A 21775-nucleotide genomic window follows, 5' to 3' on the forward strand; every position below is an offset into this window, starting at 1 on the left:
CAGACTACAAAGCAACCATCGTTAGGCAACACCTTCCCCCAATATTCCTTTTATTTCCACAAGCACCATGGCTCAGTGCTCTCCTACAGCCGAAAAGCGCAAACCTCAGTGCTTGGTGACACTCACAGCTGCGAGGCCATTTGCAAGGGATCACTGCCCTTTGCCTCTTCTCCACCACCACCACATTTGCCAGCTTCCAACAACCCCTGGCTCAGAGGAGCCCCTCTGGGCCTGACGGCCGCGTGGGGATGAACACAACGGAGCCGGTCATCACGGGGCTGCACACAACAGTTGCATTTATGGAGGCGGTGCCTGTGACTTGTCGAAGCTATTTCAGTTGGAAAACAAAAAGCCTTTTTTCCCCCCCACCCCCTGTTTTTAAATGGGCACCAGGCACATGAGAATGATGTCGGCTTTGTAGGCAGCTGTAGCGCTCGTGCCCTGTACCGCCGGCAGCAGGAAAAGAGCTCACTGCGGGACCCACTGTGGCAGGCACAAACCCCATTTACACCCTCAGCCACACAGAAGGGGCAAATATCCTTTTCAAGGGCTCCTGCCTGCTCGCTGGGGAGAGCTGCCAGGCACCAGGGTCCCCACACATCCCATTACTGGGGCAGCAGAGGAAGGGAGGCAAGGAGAGACTCTGCACAGCAGCAAAGGGGAAGCGGAACCCAACGTTTTTTGGCAAATAAATAAAAAAAAAAAACCACACAAGGAGAAAAACTGGGCAAGGTGCTAAGATGACCAAAGGGAAAATAATTTAAAAAGAAAAGGCACATCTACTAGCACCAAAGTATTCCCTTCTGGCATACACAGGTTTCCCTGTTCCTCTCCTCCAAAATAACTCAGGACAAAATAAAATTTGTCATGTGTGAAATCCAAGTAGTAACTAGTTCATGAAGGAAAGAGGCATGGAAGTTATGGATGCCAGGGATGAAACAGGAGTTGAAACTCAGAGCTTTGTTTCCACTCCACTTTTCCCCCGCTCTCTGCCAGCAGACGATGCCTAGGTAAAGCAACAGCCCACACGTCCCCTCCTCAGCCTGCCTTTTGTCTCTCTTTCAAACTAGGTGAGAGTTGTCAGCCTTCCGTCTTGATCCCTGCAGGAAAATCCAGCCCCTATGCCAGGAAAGGGTTGGCAGGGCATCTCTTCGCCTCCGAACACCTCTGCCACCCCAGCCCATGGCCACCCCAGCCATGCGAAGCCGGGCCGCTGACCTTTTCCTGGCACAAGCCTCTCCATATATTTCATAAGGGGATTGTTGTTGTCTCATGGGTTACACATTTAAGAACATTATATTTGGAGCATGGATAGAAAGGATCTATTTAACCACATCTTTTATTCCCTCTCTCACCCACACGTACACACTTGCTGCTCCCCCACGGCCAGCTCTCTGTGCACACCATGCATGCCTTTTGGCTGCCTCCATCACACTGGGTTTAATTAAACACCCTGGAGGCTTGTTTCTAAACCCAGATTATCGATAGAGTTGGTGGGGGGTTTTTTTGTTTGTTTTTTGGTTTTTTGGGTGGTTTTTTTGGTTTGTTTTGGTTTTTTTTTACCCTGACTGCTGCAATTCAGAACTAAATGAGGTGAACAAAAAGATTCAAATGGGGGAGAGCGAGGGAGGGAGAGCCCAGCAGTGCTCAGATCTGAGCAGGACAAGGATATAGGCTGCACTTGGAGCAGGATGCAGGAGAACACAGCAGCAGTCCCGAAGGAAGTTCAATCCCCACCTAGGACTGTGAGCATCCCGGCTCATCGCATCCCAGTCACTAGGAAGGAAATACTGGAACGGACCATCAGAGTCACCAAATGCAGCGCCGTGCAGTTGCTGGCAGCCTGGCAATGGACATTTTGATACAGAAAGGTCCCACAAAGAGTAACTGCACCCTCCTCCTGATGCCCTGTGCCCCCAACAGCAGAAGACCCAAAGCTGTAACTACAGCGTGCCCAGGGAGAGGAGGGCAGATGAAGTGTTCCATCCTGCAAGGCTCTGCCATGCCTCTTCACCATCAGGAGGACTTTATTGGGCAAAAATGCCCCGGAATTTGAAAGAGTGGAGCATGCCACAGAGGAAGGGAAAAAAACAGCCAGACTACAGCAGATTCTGCCATGCTGATCAAAGAGAGAAAATGCCCTCCTGACCCTACAGATACCACCAGTCCGAAACATGAGATTAAAGCACATGCAAGAAAGACTAAGGTTATGAGTGTTGTCCAGGTAAACTGAGAAAGCCTAGAAGGAAATCCCTCTAGGGATGCCAGCAGTCAGGCTGGAAAGAATCTTTCATCTCCAGTTGGTGCAGGCTTTCCTGCCTAACTGAGGCTCTGGTTTCCAAGACACCTAGTGCAAATGACACAGTGAGATGAATTGGGTGTATTATTTACTCCAAAAACCCGCCTGGCTGCTCATCTTCGTGCTGGATCCAAATCCAATGCCCCTGCTGTTGCCAACACTTAAACAAGAAAAAGGTTTTACTTTGTGAGAAGGCAGGAAAAAGAAACCACGATAAATCACGTGCCACTGTTGAATATCTCTGGGAGAGCTCACGCCATCCCTACAAAGACAGAGAGGAACAAGGATACCGAGGTGGGGGAGAAAGAGAGAAACTCCAGCCTAATTTAGCAGCGCCGGATATTAGCATAGCAGGAAAAGCGCTTCATTCCCATGCAGCAGCTGCTGCTGCAGGGGCCAGAGGGGCAGGTGAGGAGGAAGCTGCAGCTTGGAGTGGCCAAGCCAACATGTGATAAATGCCAGTATTCTGAATGCTGCAATGGGAGGGAGACTGACAGGAGTCTGCCCTTGCTCTGCCCACCCCGTGACTCCACAAGTGTGACTACACGTGCTCCCCCAGCTTGCCCTAGCTTGCAGCACACTTGACCTACCTCCTGGGTTTCCTGCCAGGCCTAACTCAGCATCTGCAGTGGCCCATGATGAAAAGCACTGTCTAAAGCAGTGCAAAGTACTGCATGCACTGCTTTCTGACAACACTTGCCCACTGTTTTACTCCATCGCAAGGCAGACAAAGGCTCACTACACACAGCACCGAGACTCAGGCTCAGGCCAGCCCAGCACCCATGGCAACAAAAGTCCCATGCCTGAGTTGACGCTGGTTTTAGCAATGCAGCACAAACTCCAATTTATGCTTTAGCTGGGGAAATGCAAAAGTCTTTCATAACAGACTGCACCTTATCCTCAGACAGCCTTCTTGTTCCTCCCACTCCTCCAGAGAACATGCCTCTGCTCTGTAGTTTTATGCCTTGAAATCAATGGGATGGGTTCATTGAGCACAAGCGCAAGTCAGAAGCAGCGTCAACCCATGGTATGGGCTGAGCAGCACCTGCGGGACCTGTGCCGGGGCCAGAGGGAGCGTCTCATCTTACCCCTCAAAGGAGGGCAGAGGATTCCTCATTGCCGTCAGGGCTGCCCAGGGGATTAGCCCACAGTTGTTCGTCTTTGATGAGAGAGGAGGCAAGTATGTGAGCCTGGGTCAGCGTGCAGGGTACCCTCTGTCAATCAGAGGACTGAAAGCTGCAGCAATCAAGGCCAGAAAGTGCCTCAGCTGAGCTATAACTGGTAACTACAAAACACAGCAACATTCCTGCTTCGGAGTCTTGTACAAGCTCAGAGGGAGACCTTAAGGTTTACACACACACCCTCATCCCAAATACTCAAGGAATCCCTGAGTAGCAGGACTGAAGCCTAGATTCCTGCAACCCGCTGGCTTGGGACTTTCTTATGCCTAATAATCTACCTAAATTTGCATTACGGACCTCCTCCTTTCCCACAGTGGCATTATTAATTTTGTTTCCTTTCTTAATCTGGTTATATGTTTTGATGAATTCTGGCAAAAATGCAGTGTTTTGGAGATTCCTGACAAACAGGGCTGAAATGGGCCACCGCGGTACGAAGCTATAAGGGTGAAGCAATGCAACTTCACAGTCCTTCCCTCCCAGTAAAATTGGGCTAAAAATGGATCCTGCGAATGCACTGTTTAGTCACTGCACCAAGAAAAACCCAAGAGCCTCAAATCCTGTCTGAAACACGCAGTTTGGGCTAAACGGCCCTTTCTATTCTCGGCTCCTTTTAGGCAATAGATTATTCAGGGCTTTTAAATACTTTAAACATTTGAAAAGATCTGCAAGAGATTATTGATGCTCCTTTTCCTTACCTGACTTAACTCCTGAAGCCTTCCTGCCTGTCCCAGGATACACAGGACCATTACGAGGCAAGAACGCAGGTGAGAATGGAAACGCTGCAGTGGCACGCCGAGGTACCACTGCCCACCAAACCCCTCAGAACGTGCCCAGGTTTACAAGCCCAGCTTTAGGCTGAGCCTGGCGCCTGGGCTGTAAAAGCCAGCTGCTTCACTGAGCAAGCCCATGCCATCAGGCTCATTCTCTCACCCCACTGCCCCTCCTCAGTCACACTGGGGTTGTGCCGGATCATCCCTGCGGCCACCACACAGCCAGGGATCAGCTCCCATGATGGCTGCACAAAGCGTGCGTGCTTAAGCTTCTTCCACTGCAGTGCTGGGGTCTGCACAGAATGAGCTGGGATTCAGGGTCAAAGTGTCAGTAATGCCTTGGTAAGCACCCAAGTGCTCCAGGAGGGCCAGTAACCCAACGCGTGGGGCCTGATGCCACCCCTCCACACTGCCCAGCAGCCACTCCTCAATCCCCAGCCACTTTGTAAGCCCCACCTATTTTCAGCAAAGCAAAAACCCAAAGGACAGAGGCTTAGCAAGCTGAAGGTCAGAGCTAAACGCACCTGTGCCTGACTCCACAGGGGCAGAGAGCAACCTCACATCATAGCATGAGGACAGCACTCCACGGGGCATCAGCGGGGAGAAAGGGGCAACCTCCTGGTGGGGACCGTGAGCTTCAGCCCCAAACCCCACCGTGCCCTTCTCTGCTCTGGAGTTCAGGTATTAGAGCGCAGGTGCCGCAACCCGGTCGCTGCATAGGCACGAGAGCCGGAGGTGAAGGCAAAGAGCAGAAACTATTTCAGGTTACGTGACCCCACCTCCACCAAATAGGATTGCCAGACACAATCCAATTGGCCGAGGCGGGTCACGGTGCTGAAAATAGTTTCGTATTCTTGCCCTCTTGGCTGGTAAATAGCTTTCAGCCCCCAGAAGTGCTGAGCTGTGCTATGCCTTGGTGGAAACAGCTCGCGCCAAAGTGAGACGGCTTGAGGAGGGGGAAGGGGAAACCTGGGCAGCGGGTGAAATGCTGCTGCGGCATATTCAGGTCAAAAGGACACCCTGAAAGGAGCCATTGAAAAAACCCAAACAAACCAACAACAAAAACACCACAATAAATGAGTTCGAAGTTGCAAACCACTTACAGTTTCATCTATGATTTCCATTTAGACACATCTCATACATAAAGCCTGCGTGGTTAGTGTGAGACTAGGAACATGGGAAGTGTCATAGGACAGAATCTATTAGCACACAGAGCCTGGCCCTTGGCAGATAATCCCTTTCACAAACAGATTGAGACTCATCTTAAAGACTGTATGGGCATTTTGCTTCTGTTACTCTGCTTGGAAGCTTCTTCCCTAACTTCCCTGATTTAGCAGTTTGAAATTTTGCTCCAATTCCCAGACTAGATTACCACAACTGATTTTTAGAAGCCTATACTGTCGCAAACACCTTCCCTTAGCCTTAAAAAGCTCTTCCCCATCACACTGTTTACCTGCTGATGCATTTGCAGAGCTCTCTCATACTCCCCCTACCATTTTCCTCAGGCTAAACAGTCCAAGCTCTTCTAATCTCCCCTTGTAGGACAACGTTTCCATTGCCTCATCATCCTGACAGGCACCTGCCTCAGCACAAGTGCAACTTCTGCTTAGCGAGATCAGCTAAGAGCAGCTCCCTCTGCCCAAAGGAGAAGACAAGGTTTTGGGAGGTTGCTTTATTGTTGTTGTTGATGATTGGTTTTTTGTTGGTTTGGTTGTTGTTGGGGGTTCTTTTAAACAAACTTTCTTTCTTTGTGTTTTGCTCGCTAGATTTTTCAGTGTCAACACATCAGTCTTCCGTGATCCCAGGGTGTTGCATTCTTTAAGCCCTTTAAAAGCTCCCGGCACTCAGTTGTCAAGACGGCCCCACGGACAGCCCATGGCTTGCCTGTCCCCACCATGGGCATTGGGATGATGGGAAGGAGGGGCTGATGCTGGAACAATGTAATTTCTGCACTCTGGCACAGGCGATTCGAAGAGGAATGCCATTCCTAGCTGTCAGCACAGGGCAAAAGAAAAGTGTACACATGGCGATACCAAACAGCATCCTTTATCCACCGAATTCACCAGGATGGAGGAGTAAGCGGGGCTCAGCAGGGCTGTCTCCTTCCCCCTGCCCCTGCCCTGCCCAGCACTTACAGGGGACACCCACGGCACTCACTCCCTCCTGCTCCATTTCCATTAGCATGGGATGATGCAACCAGACTTTTACTGCAATTCGCTGAGGAACGCTGCTGTCCAAACTGATGAAACAGCAATTCAGCAGAGGGTGCAGGAGGCACTTTGGAGAAGCGGCAGTGACACCAGACAAGCTTTCACCGCATTTGTCAAAGTGCCTGCAGACACCATTTCAGGGCAGTAGCAACACTTATAAATAATGAGCAGAGCTCCTCTGCATCTAGAGCATTTTAATAAATAAAAATGTAAAAAAGAAGCCTAAACAGCACAGTTAGTTCTGCTTCTGCAACGTTTTTCATCTTCTGGCAATATATATCAATGATTTCCTTCTTTGCAGTCCCTGAAAGCCCGACTCTCCCTGGGTGATGCCCCTTTAGCACAGGCATGATCTTTCATATACAGAGGCCATGCTACTACACTGGTACTGACAAATGCAGAGCTCTATGTTTGTGTGTGTGCGCACGCGTGTGCGCTTGTGTATGATTTCACTCACCAGCTGCTCGCTCAGGCTTCAGGCACACAATAAACCAGCTCAGCCCCTTCCCTGCACACTCTAACTTTATTCATATTCTCTTCCTCCCAATCACTGCTGGGTTTGAGGATGGCATTTATGGGGGGGGGGGGGGGGGGGGGTGAGTGTGTCTGTTTCCTATTTCATCATTCAATTTTAAGTCCTCACGAAGAATGACAAAGGAAAGAGAAGGAAAATATTTCCTAAGACCCAGCTCTGCCAATGTCCCACTTCCCCACCCTGCAGCATCCCCGCCGCCCTGCCCACAAGCCAATTTAAAGCAGAGATGATAAAATGCTTAGCGGCCTTCCAACGTGAGCTCGGAGGGCAATGTGGAGCCCACCCACAGCATCGAAGCAACCTTTCCAATACCACATTTCCCTATACACCATTAAAACACAGCCAGACCTACTAGGACAGCAGGATCACAACACAGGTACCCACAGCAGCACAGACACACTCACACCGCCCAAACCCCATCCCACTCTGCAAGGATGCTCTGCCAGAGCACTCACGTCTCTGGAGGTCCTGCACGGTTCTGGCGGTGCGTCTTGCGACCAGGCTCGGACAAAGTGCGCGGGTATGAGCCTTGTGCTTTATTCAGCCTTTGCAAGGCTCAGGGAGCAAAGTCAGGATGGCTCGGTGTCTGCCGCACACCCTGCGGTGCCTGCCCTTTCACGCCCAGCTTGAGTGATGTCCACCGTATGGCACAGTAAGTATGCCCTCTCCGCTAATGTGATTCACCGCCTAATTAAACCCCTGCAGAAAGAAGACATTTTCTCTGCGACTTGCTGCGAGTTATCTGCACAGACGTGCCGAGATGCAGCAGTGGCTGCTGCCACAGCATCCTCTCTGCAAAAGAGACAGGAAGGTGCCGTAGGGAGGGAAATGGCTTCTACTGGAACAATTTACTTCGCTGAGGAATACTTGGACGTGCCAGTTCACTGGAGCTTCCCGGTTTCCCCCTCCAGCCTGGCAGCCAGCACAAGCCAGGAGCCAGCCCGCTGCTGCCAGGGTCCCAAGTTTGATGGAGAAATACACCTGCTGTGCCGGTGGGAACCCACCTCTCCTTCCCAGGCTGCTCAGGCAAACGTAGCCGAATCTAAAACAAGGGGCACACTGTTACCGAAACCACAAAACCCTAACAAGCGTAAGCCGTTTGTTCTCCCTTCGCCTGTCACGCGGGAAAGCGAAAGAGGACAAACAAACAGTTCCCAGGGCCCTTTTTCTTTATGGGTCCAAAAGAGACCAAAAAAAAAAACCCCAAAGGACTGAGCAAATAAGATACAAATGTCACAAAAATTTTTAAAAAAGGGAGGAAAATAGATAAACCGAGTTCAACTGCCCAAGTATCACTATGCAGCTGAAGAGTCTGCTCCTCTTGGGAAGGTTTTCCTTTCTTTGTAAACGTGTCCTGCTGAATTACGTGGAGATGCCAGTGAAAAGGAAAACTCCCTTCTCAGCAGGCAAAGTGCAAAGGAAGAATGCAGATTGCAGCTGTCAAAGAAAACACTGAGCTGTTTCCAGGACCATATTTATAGCTAGATTTAGAGAGTTTTATACAGTACTTAGAGCTACTGTTGGGCTTGTTTTTTGGTTTGGTTTGGTTTGGTTTTTTGGGGGGGGAGGGTTGACTTCTGCATTTCCTTTTACTTAATTGTGAGTCATCCAGGTGATAACCATGTGCAGATTGGTTAATGAAACTGAAATGCAACAAGCTGAACTACCATCACAGCCTCACAGCTAAACACTCCTCCTCGGGAAATGAAATGCTGGAGGTTCTCATAGTAACATTATCTCAGCATTTTGCATACCCAACATCCAGCAAAACGGTCTTTGAAAAAAACACAAAGAAATATTCATACTGAAAATACAATCTTCTCTAAGCACAATAAAAACAAGATAACATTTCCCAAATGTCACAATTTAGAAACCTATTCATCTGAGACATTAATGTTACAGTAACACAAGCATCTGTATTTTTGTCTGCCTGAATTGCCCGCAACCTTCCCTATTAAAAAAAATAAAGGATCAGCTCAGTTATGTATTACCATGTAATGTATGTATAACTGGAGCTGCTCAACCTGAACATGTTCCACAGGCTTCACCAGCACCAACTGTGTAAGAGGGAGTGCAGCATTTAAAAGCTACCTAGTAATGAGGTCCCCTTCTGCAGAGCTTACACACCCCATAGAAGTACAAAGATTTCAACAACCTGTTGGCTGTGTTAAAACTTGCCTAAAGTTTCCACGCTGAAAATTGTCACAGGAGCCTGAGAATTCCAGTGGGACTCAGAAACTTCTTTTCCTCTGGGCCCCTTGCGCTTCATCAGTTAGTTATGTTAATAACGATCCTGCTGGGCCCTGAGCATCCGCAGCGCTCCTTGGGTACCTCCACGGGGGCTGTCAGCTGTCATAGCCCCATTGCAGTGCTGAGCATAACAGGACATCAGCCCCTGTAGACTCAATCAGCACCAAGTGCTAACCTTCCTCAAAACGTGTAAACATTTTTTTGTTCAGTTTCTTTTCTATTCCTTTTTTCTTCCTCACAGCAAAGAGAAAGAAGGCCTCTCCTAATAAAGAAAATGTGACTGAATTTCTACAGACTTTAATTTTGACCCTTTCATGTTTCAAATAACCCCTCCCAAAAGATCAAAATAAACCCACCATCCTTCACAACTCCACAGCACCTTCTTTTCAGAGCGCAGTGATACCACTCCATCATAAAGACATGCGCACACACAAAACATTGCCACATCAACAACTGGAAATCCCCTCCTCTAGGCTGAGACCAAATTGGGATATTCCATCCCAGTAAGAAAGCCCTTCTTACTAGTCATGGGTGCAAGAAAGCTGAGAGTGCAATGAGATTTCCAGCGCTGATAGAGGCAGCCAGAGGACTGCTCGCAGGAGGAGGAATCATCCTGCAGTTATACCGCCCAGCTAGGAAGGTGACTTGGTACCTTCTCCCAGGTACTGCCACCAATTTGCTCAAAGTCTCTGCTCATTGTTTATGTCCAGGCACTGGGAATATTTCAGTGCCTAATTCCCAATGAGGTCAGTGGACGCCAGGATAGTGGCTAGGAGCTAGGTGCCTCCATACCTCTGTATGTCCGTCCCTTACTCTCCCTTCTGCCCCTTTACCCATGGGCATGGGCAGGGCTGGCTCCACAGCACAAGCATTGGGGCAACCAAAGAGCATCACTCGGGGCACCAACCCCCAGAGCCTGGGGAATGGGAAACGGTAGATCTCCAGTGCTTCTGTTGGCAGTAGAGAAGCAGTCGCCTATCTGCTCCAGGCCTCCTCCACCAACCTGAATGAGCCCCAAACTGCTTGGAGGCTTCAGTGCCACCCTCACACCACCCCAGTCCTAACCTGCTGCTGGAGCTGGAAGCAGAAGGGGCGAAGGCAAGACCTCTGGGACCCCACACAAGCTTGCTGCAGAGGGGTGTCGCTCACTTGAATTAATGTCTCCATTAACAAGGAGAAAAAAGGACTGGGAGAGCTCAGCACACGGAGGGCATCAGTGGAAGACAAACGAATAGTACTCAGTGGAAAAACCAAGACAAAAAGAAGCGCAGCTAAATTAAAATGTTAAAAAGTGACCAGAAGCAAGCATTACCTTTCCTTATCAGCAGTTTACCCATACTGACAGAAGAGAAAGGTTTCTCATTCTCGTCTGCTGTCAACTAGCGATTTAACACATTGTAACCGGTTTTAGTGGGCTTTGTTTGCTGCCAGCCTTGGCAGAGGTCTGCCTGGCCTCATCACTGTCCCCACGCTCCAGCTGGCTCTTCCTACAGCAGCAGAGAGGGAAGCCTGCTCTGCTGCTGCCCCTTCTGTGCCTGCTCTGCAGAATGTAAATGTCATTGGTGTGACACTATTTGGGGAAAAACACAAACAAACCTGGAGTCCCTTACCTCTACGCACCGAGGAAAAGAAAGAAAAAAAAAAGAAACAAAAAAAAGGAAAATTGTTCAGAAAAGCAGCACCTACAGTCCCCCTGGTACGTCACAACGCCAGGAGCTCCTTCGTGGCTTTGCACTCGGGTCTCCTCGTGCCACCAAAAGCTCCTCGAAGCTAAAAGCAGCAGGAGAAGTAGCCAAGTCCCCACCTTGCTGGGGAGAGGAGCTTCCCATGGCAGACGCCAATCCCTCGTGGCACCTGCACCAGCATCATCTGGGGGGTGAACTCCAAAAATATTACCAGAGGGGACTGTCAGCCCTCATCCACAGCTGGCTGCAGTAATGAGACTCCAGTACTTCAAACCCAGCCGGCTCGCTGCCGGGTCCTGCGTGGAGACATGCTCAGTGTGGTGGGATGGGGCAGGAGGGTTTGTTTTGTCCAGGCTCAGAGGTCCTAGAGCAGGGGGTTAGATGTTGCTCCTCTGTCCTGCATTTACCCTTTAGTCTTGGAGATGGGGAGGTGCAGCTGCAGTTTGTCTGGAAACAAACGCCCATACAGAAAACTACCTGTTTGTCAGGATGTGTTTTTTAGAAGAAAACATCAGGAATGAGGCATAGGCCTGCCTTTGATCTGAAGCATCAGTGCGAACTCACGAGGCAGGCACCCTGGACACAACACACACTCACCCCCAGGATCATTCAAGCCTTTGGCAGAGGACCCTATCTCATTCCCCATCCCTTGCTGCCAACTCCAGTTTAACTTATCCCTCCCTTTTTTATTACTTCGGCACCGCACGAAAACCAGCTGCGAGTCAAAGAAGCCTCTGACAGATCATTAAGCTCTAAGTGGGGACAGGCTGGGGCTGCTTAAAATGAGTGGCGTGTTGCCCGGGGCTGGGAGCCTGCCCCCCACCAGCCCGGCGCCCGGGCTTCAGCCGAGGGGCTGAAAAGCCCCATTGAGGACATGGGGGGACGTCAGGGCTGGCTGAACATCCCGTCGGGGCGAACAGTGGGCTCCTTGTTCGCTAGCCTGGGCGGTGGGGAAGCCTCAGCAGAAAGCCTGCTATTGAAATGGAAATCAGGGCCTTGCACCCAGCCAGGAGGAGGAGAAGGAGGAGGATGTGGGTCGCTGGCTCCTCCCGAACAACAGCACAAGGGAGTTGGGAGATTTCGGATGGGGGAAAGGATAAGGGGGGAAGGGGATGGAGGAGGGGGAGACACTCTCCAGCACACACACTGCACAAGTGGATGCTGGAAGGGGAGAGGACAAAACCCCTTTTGGGGGAATGAAGGGAATCCAGCCTCCCCGACAAGGGTGACGGAGGCGCTGGGTGTTACCGCCTGGCTCTCTTGCCCCGTGAGAAGCAAATTCGGTAAGGCTGGGCATCTAACACGCCCGTGACGCTAAAAGCACATCTCAAACGCAAATGACCCACATTACACATAAAGAAATAACAGCCCCAAGGAGTAAGGCCACATGCCCACAGACTTGTAGCAGGCCTGGTGCAGAGACATGCCGATAACCCCGTGCAAAAACTGTCATCGAGTTCCTAAGAAATTTCTCTCTCTCCTTCAAACAGCAGAACCTGTGAATCCATCCCTTCCTTCTCACCTTTTTTTATTATTTTTTTTCTCCTGGTGGAGGGTTGGAACAAGGTGAGAGGATGGGGGTAGTGTCATCAGTAACTTGTGCCGGATCATTACATGATAACACGCCTTTCCAGGCTGCAAGAAAGTGCAGCGGCTCTTCACACAAGCCATCTGAGCAAGCAATTCAGCAACGGAATAAATCAAGGCAAACCCTCAATAAATTAAACCTGAATTAAATTAATTAAGAGGAGGCATTATGACTTCAATCACAGGAAATTCTACAAGCCGACCTGTGGCTTTAATTTCACAGCTGTGCTCGTGCTACCCTGTGGTGCTATCAGTCTAAATTAATGCTAAGTATTCACCCAAAAACAGCCTAGGAGACAGTGGCTGCCCCACAGAGCCCAACAACTGAGGTCCAGATCTCTCTCCTCAACCCAGTCTTCATCCTGGATTGTGTTTGACCAGGCAGGAAAACATCTCTTCGCCCAGTCTCGATGGCACCCTTTTGCCACACACAGTTTCCCTGAGCAGGGCGCTGAGAAAAGGCTGAGCCTAAAAATGACCTTTAGCTTGCACATTCCTTTCTTGTGCAGGAGAAAAAAAAAACAAAAAAAATTGGGTCGTTTGCTTTTTTTTTGTCATTGGTGTTGGTAATGGGATAACAGAGAGGCAGTTTTGGAGTAATTCGCTGGGACTTACTCCAAAGTTCAATTATTACAGGACACGATCACAGGCCACAAGAAAAAAAAGAAATGATACACTGAACTCCGGTCTTTAATTGGGCTTACCAGGAACCCTCTGTGTCATCCACAGGAAAGATATTCAAAAGGGAAGAGTAGAAAGCAAGAATCAAAGGAATAAATGAAACGTGTGTGTGTCCTGCCCACCTTCACCACTTTAGAAAGTAATTGCCCCCAGTGTTTCTTATTTGCTCTATTTCTTAACTACTTAGTAGACAACAGAAACTTACTTGGAAATAAAACTATGGAGAAACACAGCGAAGGCTTCATTTGCCCAGAAAACCTGGCAGTCTCCAAACTCCCCCAGTAGGTAAGAAAGGCTTTCTCTAAACCATTAAGATAAAGCACAAAGCGCCACGGACAGATACAACAGAAATACACCTTTTCAAGGCTCACCAAGGTGGGAGGAAGATTGCTTTGATTAAAAAGCTACACTTCCACATTGGGAAAGACTAATGCGTTCTGCAGAGCAATGAAACCTCTCTCCAGATGCGTATCGCCCCTAGGAACTAAGAACCACTACCTGTAGGTTTCTCACAGCCCCAGTCCCCTTCATACTTTCAATAGCGACTCGCACAGCTGGAACACCTGGAGACTAGAGGGCAAGGAAGGGAAGGATGCGTTCTTGTTACCATTGATTTTTGTAGGAGAAAGTGGTTCAGTTACTCTCCAGGTAGTGCCTTGGTGCCAATTTTAGCCATGATTCTTTCACAATACATGGTTTAAAAAATTATTCACAATCAGTTTGAAAATTATTTACTCTCAATTCGCAATTACTTGGTGAATGATTTAAGAAAAAAAAAAAAAAAGCTTTCCATCTGAGAGAAAGAAAGAGAGAGTTTGCTTGCACCAGCTTTTTCGGCTGTGATCGGTAACCTCAATCGCAGGGTGCTGGGTCTTGACACAGTCTGAGAGCAACAGACCAGGAAAGCTAAGTAGAAAATTTTCTTGCCTGCTCCCTGGAATGTCTGTGCAGTGAACAGCCGTCTGCCAAACACTCATGCAACTGAACCTGCCAGTACGAAGACTTAGGAGCAGGTGGAAAAGGACAGCCAAACCCCACAGCTTCCCTGCACAATAAGGAGTATTTACAGATCCAGTCAACAGCAGGAGGCCAGATCACTAGAGCTGATAAGGTGTGGTGGATCTCGGCAGATATTTCACAGGCCTTAGCACCTTTTCTTCATGACGGAGAAGTGGGAGAAGGGAGGGACGGAGAACGCCATGCCAGTGCCTGTTATCAGCGCTGTGTTTGATCAGCTTCCCTTCTCGCTTCCAAGAGACCTGCTGCAGCCCTGGGTACCACAAGAGGCGGGAGGAAGGTGCTTTGGGAACTTTGGTCTCCCTCCTCTCTGCTCCTTGTTCTGTATGAATTGCCTTCTGCCCAGACCCTGGAAAACACCACCATCTATCTTGTTTCTGAATTAGGGCTTCCAAGCAAAAGCCTTCTAAGTTAGTGTAGATCGAGTGTCTAAGCTCAGGTAGTGGCAGTCATTGCCATGTGAATCAGACTAACTCTTTCATGTTTTTGAGGTCATAAAGGAAGGGATCCCCAACCCCTTAGGGTCTCCAGGTCTAGTCTTTGGCAGGACCAAACATCTTCAGCACATGCTTTGGGACTAAAGCTCAGCCTCCCAAGAAAGCAGCTCACCACTTTGAAGAGGAGGTGACTGTTCCTGACTTGCCTCAATACAAATGCAGGTGTCCAGCTTTAGGCACCCAAGTGTAGTATATTTGGCCTAATTGAACTGGCCGGAGTCCCACCGTCTGCCTTTGCAAGAGGCTGGGTTAGACAGCCTCCACAAAATACACATCACATCCAGACAAGAGACCATTTTGTCCTCAACTTCCACTCTTCTGAATAAAAACAAAAGCGGGGAAGAGCACTAATGCCCAAAGAGCAGCACTTTCCCGCTGCCAGGGAAAAGTGGTGTCACCACCTCACTCAGTTGCTCCTGTTCCCCAGATGCTGCAATGCTGGGGGAGAGAAAGAGACCAGAAGTGCAGGTAACATGGCATATGTGAGCTCTTCCACCACTTTTGGCAGTCCTTGCTGCCCCAAACCCCAGGTGCAATTTCTCCACTTGGGTAACAAACACGTGCTGCCCACTACGTGCAGCTCCTGAGGAAATTCAGTGCCTATCCCTTTCACGTCCACCAGCCTCTCTGCGTTTTCAATCATCATCTGAAGCCATTTACTTTACACTAGAGTCATCTCTCTCCTTTTCCTTCCCATTTTTCTTCCTGAAGGAAGAAACAGACTCTGCCCATACTGCCAGCAACGATGATGAAATACTTGTACTGCAGAAGTCCCACAACATGTTTTGCTGGATGGTCCCTGCACCAAGATTCTTCTCCTGTTAAATGGCACAGCAGCAAACCTCAAACAGGCAGTGGATGACCACCACACCAGTGAGTTCTCAGCACAGAGGTGACAGGAGAAAACTCAGGAATATAATATGCCTTCAGGGAAAGGATGAAAGGGGCAATCTATTTTGCAGAGATTTAAACTTCCTGGACTTTTTAAATTCATTGTTGTTTATTGTTACTAATATAACAATTATTAATAGTTATTCCCTTGTTATTATGTTAATTCATCTCCTTTTTAACCCCTCCATGAAGGTAGTTTATAAGCAAACTGTTGAACCACTCAAGTATCAACACAGTTCAGGTATTTAACCTGGAAGCTGCCACAAAAGGAACAGCACTGGATGCCGTATCCACCGGCGCTGCTAAAATATAGCTGACCATGTCCTAAGAAAACCAACCAAATGAACAGAAGTATCACATACTTTGTTTGTTCCTGTTTCATTCAACCTCCATGACAGACAGAAACCGAGCATATATTTAATCCTCTATTTTACTGACTTTACAAAAAATATGTGACCACAGCTTTTATTTGTGGCATACCTTCAAGTACCAGCCAGGAGACAGAATCACTGAGTCCCTGTGGAGGTTTTTAGGGTGCTCAGTGGTGTAGCATCCCACACCTTTCACAGGCAAATTCTTCTAGTTTTTCAGTTCCTCTGGGATGAGATGCTGGTCTGCTTGCCTAATCCATCCCAGACTCACCCTGCCCCGCTCCTCCAAGCCTTGTCAGGCCACAGGGTCCCTTGCAAAGCACAGCCCCACTCCCAGTCTCAATCCCTCTGTGCAACCATTGTCTCCCAGAGGAGAGGCTGAGGGTGCTGGGACAGCCTGAAGCAGAGAAGGCTTGGAGAACACCCCACCAATGTGACTTACCCCCAGTGAGTTCCTGTCTCCATCCAGTCCCATTTGGTTACACTTCCCCCCTTCTTCCCACCATCCCTTGGTGCAGTCCCACTCTCACCATGCTCCTTTGGCCCCCCCAGGCACCCCCTGCCTTGGTCACCTCCCTGACCAGGTCCCTCTGTTCTTGAACGTGAGCAGACTGGCTTGCTCCTCCATCACCTCCAAGCATAACAAAGAAAGTCCCCTGAGCAGGTAAGGGAGACATGGACGTGCACTCTGCCAGAGACCAGCCCTAGCTCAGCTCACGGCATCTCTAGGGGAGGTCTGGGTTTGTCCTGGTACCCGCTCAGCATGGTCTGCACGCTGGGTGGGGGCACAAGGCACAGCCCCATCACACACAACAGCAGCAAGGGGTTGGAAAGGGAGGGGCTTTTCCTCACTGAATTGTATGGTGCCTATGCTGAGCACATGGATGATCAGATTTGATTTTTCAAAAGGCTCTTTACCTAGCTGAATTCAGGTAGATTTTCCCAAAGATGGCAGAAAGCACACCTGTATCACACAGATCACCCTGCTGCTGCAGCGTTTCAAGGTCTGGCTGCACAACACGGTGGAAAGGCAGCATCCAAAAGAAAACATTTTCCTTTTCAAACACACACAGGAACCCTAATCAACAAGAACTTGTAGATGCCCCACCCCTGGAAGTGTTTGAGAGCAGGCTGGATGGGCCTTTGAGTAACTTGGTCTAGCAGGAGGGGTCCCTGCCCATGGCAGGGGGGTTGGAACTAGAAGATCTTTAAGGTCCCTTCCAACCCAAACGATTCTATGATTATTCTCAAAAATAAGACAGAGGTGGCTAACATTTTCCATACAAAGTCAGTGTGAGCTAGAATCTGGGGATGGGAAAGTTTCAGCCCATCTTTTTAAAAACTGACAAGATAGTTAAGTGTCTCAAAGCAAAGATGGGATAACAATAATGACCATTACAGTTACTCAGGGGCAACAACTGCAATCAGGGGGAGTGTTAGCTCCATTTACCAAGAGTATAACTGAAAATACCAGGCGTCCTTAAACACAAGCGGCACGATCACCCTCCTTGATTGCAGTATAATTATTTTTTTAAATCCTAAAAACACTGTTATCATATCCAGAGACGCTCTAACCAGCTTGCAGATTAACCACGCCATTGGTGCAGAAATACGGTGGCGGGTCCCATCAGGGTTACCGCGGGTCCGGCTGGCCGACTTGCCCTGGCTCTGCGCAGCATGAATGAGGCGAAGCTGCAGCGAGAGGCAGACGAAGCACACGGTGGCTCCTAGCCCGAGGGAGGCAGCTCTGCCAAACAGGCAGCGCGCAGAGCCAGGGATGGTGTGCCGGCACCCCTGAGCTGCTGCCGGGCAGGAGTACTCAAGTGCGCAGCGCAGAGATGCTTGAGTGACCCCCCGCTGTGCCGTGCCAGCCAGGTTCCATACAGCCACTCGTGAATCAGAGGGAATAAACCATGCCAGAGCTCCTCTCCTGCAAAGCCAATTAGGTGTCTTGTCTGCTGTGATCCCTCATACACAGTATCTGGGAGAGCTTATCCTGAGTCCCGAGCAAACGTGTGGAAGCCAGCTCAGGTCTGGTGCTGCATCCAAGCTGCAAAGCCCTCTCCCAACCCAAGCTCTAGGGAACACAGTGCAAACATGAGCATGGCCCTTCTAGGGCTTATTATCAGCGGAATGACCCCCACTATGCCAAACACACACTGTTTCCAGGGGGAGCTTCCAGATACATTTGCTTTTGCTGTGCTGCCCAGTATCTATAGCATCTGGGTGCCTCATGGGTCCAGACAGTACTATTCTGCGTGACCTCAGTGTATGTAGCAGGAGAAGCACTCTACTCTGAAAAGACCAGAGGTAACAATTCCCTGCGCAGCAACCCTCAGGAAACCACCAGCTTCATCCTTCTGCCCCAAGGCAGGATTTCCTACAGCTCTGTCGCCCTGCCAGCTGCTTGCTGAACCTATTCTTAGAGGCCTTCTTCCGTGGTGGGAACTCCACACGTTCCTCAGCCAGCCTCCTCCAACGGTTGTCAACCCTTCCTGCCTGTAGGAGACCTCCAAGGAAGATGCAGATCCTATAGAAGCCAACAGTACATACAGCACTCTGGCACCTGGGATTAAGGTTGCAACTGTTTGGGTTTCTGCAGGAGAGCATGAGCCCACAAGCAAAATGAGCCCTGAGAGCTTTAATAAACCATGTGCTATCCTTACATGGAGAGCAGCCCATAAGATAAAGAATCTCTTCACAGAGTCTCTGAAGTTTTATTCATGATCTATTTGTATATCTGCGTTGATGCTAGCGTAGATACATCCACAGAGCACAACACACCCTTGTGCATAATGACAAGGAAAAAACATTGCAGTGCTGCTTGGCTGGGTCCCAAGTCAGGGCAGTTTTGCTGCAACCTTTATCCTCATTTTGTGTCTTAGGTCATGGTTACAGCAGTGATAGTAATACAGCACCGACATAATGTTTTTCCCCGTCAGCATCCTCAGAAACAATCCCCTGTCATTCCCTTCCTTGAAGTGAGGAGAGCAAGGCCCAGGTGTGTGCACCCACCATGGTGCATGTAACCATCAGGGCAGGGGCAAGACCCATGGCCTCACGCTCGCTCCATGCTCCTCTACCACGTTCTCCAGGCAGAACCTCCTCCTGCCTCTCCTTGCCTCCTGCTCCCATGGCTGGTCAGGGAACAAAAGCCTGAGAACAGGTATGAAATTCAGTCCCAGGACAAGAAAAAGCAGAAGAAAAGTAACCTGGAAGATGAACGGAAAACACAGGCTTGGGCAAAGTGCTTTGCTCCACCATTGGGAAAAAAAATCCATCAGAGTTTCCCTACCCAAGTCCTCAGTACAGTAAAAGAAGTCCAAAGCAGCTACTTTGCTGCTGCTTTACTGCTGTCAACCTCCGCAGGACAAAAGGGACGAGAGTGTTCAGGCACAGCCAGCCATCCCACTGCCAGCAGTCATCCCTTCAATCTCTCTGTGCAATGCATAAAACCACGAGTGGGGACAGTATAAAAGCAGACCCGACACCTTTCTTACCCCACACCTATCAGTGTGCTTGTGCAAGGATAACCAAAATAGCTGCGAACTCCTCCAGTGACCTGAAGTACGGCTGCCCCATCTACTTACCAAACCATCTGCAGGAGGAGGTGAGGACATGCAGTTCTCACCCGTTTTCTTTGGTGCTTACTTTGTGTATCTACATAACCACGGCCAGGATTTGCAATAAAAGCCTGCTCACACACACATACGTATTCCCCTGCCCCACAGAGAGGGCAGCTTCAGCCCCTGTCAGTCCCCACACCTCCAATGGAAAAAGTGTGTGTGGGCAGGGTGGGGGGAACAGTCATGAGCAGAAGCCGTGATCTGACTCTGTCAGCAGATGACTTCTATTTGCACTCGTTAGCACTGCCCTAGCATGAGCTAACACCACCCCCTCGGGTAATTTAAATTTATAAAAAAAAAATAGAGGAGAAAAAAAAAAGAAAAAAGCCCGTATTTCTAAATTTAGGACGTTAGGATAATCGGGGTGGAAGAGCCCATCTGTTTGACGTTCACTCCAGCTGCTGTGAATGCGGAAATTTGTCTATTTTCTTTCCTTTTGCCTGTTTTGACTTGTCCTGGCTGACTGTGACAGACACACAGCGACCCTGATGTATGGCCACAGCCATTTAGGTCTGAAACTGTGCACCATCCTATAGGAGTCACTGCAGAACCAGTTGGCACAACCAAGGTCTTTCCCAAAGGAGTGGAAAACAGTTAATTATTATTATTTTATTGCTACTGTTAACAAATCTACGTATATAACACTGAAGAGGAAGCAACACAGAAAGGCAGAAGACAAGATAAGACACACCGCAGACCTCTGTAAAAGTCAGTTTTAGGGAGGCAGCCTCCCCTCTGCCACATCCCCCTTTTGGGACGTCTCCCCATATAAAGCTGAATTTCTGTGGCAAGCCAGGTCATCATCAGTGGCACTAGCCACCGGATGAAGACATAGCCACACTTCTTTTCAAACTAACCTCTTCTGCCTTTTTCAGCCCAAGGTTCTATGAAAGTGAGCCCAAGCTAAATTCAGAAGTGGCCTTTGATCTCCCACCTTCCTGAGCTGACCAGGCTCTGGTCCCAAAATAACAAGGATGCAATTGCCTCAAGCAGTCTCTTGATGCTGTTCCTGTCATAGATATGAGTGCCCACAGCCCTTGCAGGATAGAGAATCATTGCCTCTGTAAACCTTATGCTGTGCTGCTTATTTTGCTGCTGAAGGCATCCCTGTAGTGTGTAAGGACACGTGGCGGACCGCTGGGACCATTTGCTGTTTATCTTGTTTGTTATAGGTGATTGCTTTTTAATTTCACGATGTTCATCACTGGGGTCATCAAAGGTGCCGCGGATGAGCAGTAAGCCTGGATAAATTTTATGCGATTAATGTTTTGAAAGCCCTACAAAGAGGAGAGGAGACTGCCAGTGCAAAATTGAGAATTCCACCACCAGCTTTTCTTTGCAGGGTCCTCTCCAGCCCGGGAGCTGGAATCGCATGACAAGACATGGAGGAGAACAGGTGGGCAAGGAGCGCTGATTGATAAATAGGAATATAGATGAGAAAACACATCAGTCCAGGGACTCTCCAGTCCTCCCTGCAGCACACACCGCTAGTCCAGCTCCAGCGCTCCTTTCTTCTGCCTGACAAACGCTCCCTCACCTTCCCAGCCACACAGAGCTGAAACCGCCCCATCGATCTCCGTGTGTACAAGATCAGTATCTAGGCCATCACCTAAGGGGCAATAAATGTGTCCACAGGTCCAATAACTTCCTTTTGGAAAAAGTCCTCCTCTCATGTACATTGTGTAAGTTGCTTGCATACAAGGAGTTGATGGACACTGATGACCACATTTTACAGGCTCGTCCTTGTAATATACCTGGTCTGGGTTTCGGTACAGAGCTCGGCTTGGATGCATTTCTGATCACTGTGGCATAAGAAACAGCATCTCACTCCTTTGAGTCTCTGCTCCAAAGAGGTCATTTTGGCTCTTGCAAGTCAGCAGAAATAGTCGCTCTTCCTCACCCAAAAGTCACCGCCAATTTCTGCGGCTGCCTCCCACACATCATCCATCACCCAGAGATGGCTTTTTCTCTTCCCAGACCACACTGGCCTGAGCTGTCTGTAGCCTTCTGCTAGCTACTCCACTGAACATGCCCATGGGCATCGTGGCCTGCAGTTGTTTCCTTGGGACATGAGGCCCCTGCACACATCCCTCCTCTGACAGAAGAGTAAAGGGCTCAAAGACATTACTTTTATTTCCATAAGGTTCATGAAATTAGGTGGGTAGGTGCAGGTGA

General features: G+C 49.2%; 1 protein-coding gene across 4 annotated transcripts in view; it reads right to left on the minus strand.

Annotated features, from left to right (window-relative positions):
* The window catches only part of IGSF11 (immunoglobulin superfamily member 11), a 110006-nt gene that overhangs the window by 73070 nt on the left and 15161 nt on the right, over nt 1–21775 (minus strand). The window contains exon 1 of one of the 4 annotated variants that reach the window (XM_063351476.1): nt 7451–7759. The exons of the other annotated variants lie outside the window; for them this stretch is intronic. The gene's annotated coding sequence lies outside the window, so the exon portion shown is untranslated. Of the gene's footprint in view, nt 1–7450; nt 7760–21775 lie in introns of those variants that run through there. 4 annotated transcript variants of the gene reach the window in all.

The sequence above is a fragment of the Chroicocephalus ridibundus genome, chromosome 1 (genome assembly GCF_963924245.1).
Source record: "Chroicocephalus ridibundus chromosome 1, bChrRid1.1, whole genome shotgun sequence".
NCBI classification, from domain to species: Eukaryota; Metazoa; Chordata; class Aves; order Charadriiformes; family Laridae; genus Chroicocephalus; species Chroicocephalus ridibundus.